Source organism: Chiloscyllium plagiosum, chromosome 8, assembly GCF_004010195.1.
Source record: "Chiloscyllium plagiosum isolate BGI_BamShark_2017 chromosome 8, ASM401019v2, whole genome shotgun sequence".
Taxonomy (NCBI): Eukaryota; Metazoa; Chordata; class Chondrichthyes; order Orectolobiformes; family Hemiscylliidae; genus Chiloscyllium; species Chiloscyllium plagiosum.
In genome coordinates, this window is record NC_057717.1 from 53,774,131 (window position 1) to 53,776,863 (window position 2,733).

Consider the following 2,733-nt stretch of genomic DNA (forward strand, 5'->3'; position numbering starts at 1 on the left):
CAAAACAAAGTTTTTTAAAGTTGCACGTGTCTTAAAACAAGAAAATTAAAAGTGGGCATTCAATCCATCCCATCCATACTTTGACCCGAGGCAGCCCTGGTGAAACAAAATGCAACCACCCCCACCATCCCCAAAACCCCTTTCCCATTCCGAGCTAAGTAAGAGAAATGAAAAGCAAATGATAGAAAAACAAAGGATAATGGGAGTGGAGGAAGAAAGGAGAAGAGAGAGAAAAGGGAAAACATGGGACTTCCACATACTAAAGGAAAAGTGAGGTAAATCAGGCAAACCCCAGAGAAATCAAAGAGAACATAATTATCCATATTATCTCAACCAGCCAGTCTATTTTAATGTGTACAGGAAGTCATTTGAGTTTTCTGGTGAGTCAAAATTAAACACAGGCCCTCTATGGCTAAAACATAATATTTCCGGATATCCTACCAGAATATTGACATCCCTCAGCCTCCTTTTTACCTTATCAAAAGCCTGCCTCTTGCGGATCACAGCCGTAGAAAGGTCTTTGAAAAACATAATTCGTGATCGTTTGTAGATCCGAGCCGATTGATCCTACCCCAGAGCTCGAGAAGCTTACAGCATTTTATTTTTCTCTGTTGTGCTGGGCTTGCACTCGGACCGGGTGGGGGCGCTGGTCTGATCCAGGCTTTCACACTGCGACCCGCACCCAGTCTGCGCTGATGACCAGTTTCAAAAATTGTATGAGCCATTGCTCCAAGAAGCTGACGAGCTGGCCTTCTTCTTCTCGTTCCAGCAGCCCGACCAGGCTGATGTTCTTCTGACGGTCCCGATTTTCGAGGTTGTCGACCTAATCTACTAAGGCTGTAACCTACAATTTCAGGGCTTGGACCCGACCCGCCGAGGATTCTGCCATGCTTTGCGAAGCTGCGGTCCACTGTTCCATTTCGATGATGCGCGGCCCGAGACGCTGGGTCTCCTGGTCCTGCTTCTGCAGCTTGGCTGAGATCAATTCCAGCCTGGTTCGGGTCTCCTCCATCGCTGAATCAATTTTCTCTCGCAGGCTCTGAACTCCGAGACTAGGCTCCACTCCACAGATAACTCCCCTGGGGCTTTCTCAGAGGCCGATGACACAGCCGCAGGCGCATCCATTGCCGCAGTACCCTGCTGGTTGTGATCGTCATGGTCCTTTTACCTTAGTCATTTTCCTTACTCACTAAAAATGGCATAGAGCAATACTGGGGACCGATTTTACCACAATAGGGAAGAAAGAGCGGGTGAATGCATCACTTTGTCTGGGTTCTGGTGCAGAGTTCAGCAGGGCACACCTACTGGATTGCCGCCATCTTGGATCTCATCCGAATAATCACTGTTAACAAAGTGTTTTTGAAATAGTTTGAAGACGTTTCTTGTAGGGGGAGATAATGGAGAACTATTGGATGTGATATAGTGTGATATTCAGGTGGATGTTTAAGAGTTCAGAAAGTGAATAGTAAATAAAATTGAACCAACGTGGTTCAGGGGTGACTTTTGGAAATGGAAGGGTAAAAGTGAAGTTGGCCTTCAGTTCATGGAAATTGGAACATCGAAGTAAAGGCGTTCTGCAGAGACTGCATACAGTGTGGATGAGATTATACCTGTGATATGTACTGTTTTAAAGAATGAGAGGTGATCTCAGGGAAACTTAGAAAATTCACCCACAGCAGACTGACTCATACAGGGGCATGGAGAAGTGCAGCAGGCAAAGTTAGGGGGAACCCAAGATGATCTACAAAAACATCAAACTGAACAGAATAACCAGGGAAAAATTAGGACCCATTTCAAAACCAAGGGAGTAATCAGTATGTGAAACTGGGGAACGTTGATAGACTGTGACATGAGAGCTTCACACCTGTTTTAGTTAGGAGAAGGAAGACGCAGGTACAGAATTCAAGAAGATGGACTGGGAAGCTCTCGAAAAGATTGATATAAGATGCAAGTTGGGATTGATGGTTTTGGTGATGTAAAGTCCAGATGAGTTGTATAGCAGGATGCTGTTGGAGGCAAGAGAGCAAATGTCCTGACCTAAATGTTTAAGTCGAATCTGACCACACAAGGGAGGTGCTAGAGGACTGGAGAACAGCTATGTGGTCCCAAGTTACCGGGAAGGTGGGAGAGATAGACCAGTGTCTGGTGGTGTACCACAGCGAGCAGTGCAGTGTATTGAATTATTTGTGGCATTCATAAATGATGAAAATGTGAATGTGGAGGGGGAGGTGGGGGCTGAGCGGGATAAGTAATTTTGTGTTTGACACAAAGATTGGCCAGGTGGTTGGCAGTGAGAAGGAAGGTCTTATGTTACAGGAAGATGCAGGTGGAATGGTCAGATGGTCAGATCAATGGCAGATGGAATGGAACCCTGAAAAGTATGATGTGATGCACTTTGGAAGAAGTAACTAGACAGGGGAGAATTCAATGAATAGCAGAACACTAGGGAGGTCAGAGGGTGTTTCTCCACACATCCCTGAATGTGACTGGACAGTGTAATAGCCAGTTAAGAAATCACACGGGACTGTAGGCACAGTGTTCATTCATCGAGGCGACATAATATGAGTTAAACATGCAATTGGTTCGGCCATAGATAGAATATTGTGTGCAGTTCTGGCAGCCACATTACAGGAAGTGTTTTGGTTTCTTAGTAACATCAGAAGCGATTGACGTCTCCACAGAGTTGGAAGCTTCAGAGGAAGTCTCCTGGCTGCAACTCTCTCGAAATTTTCA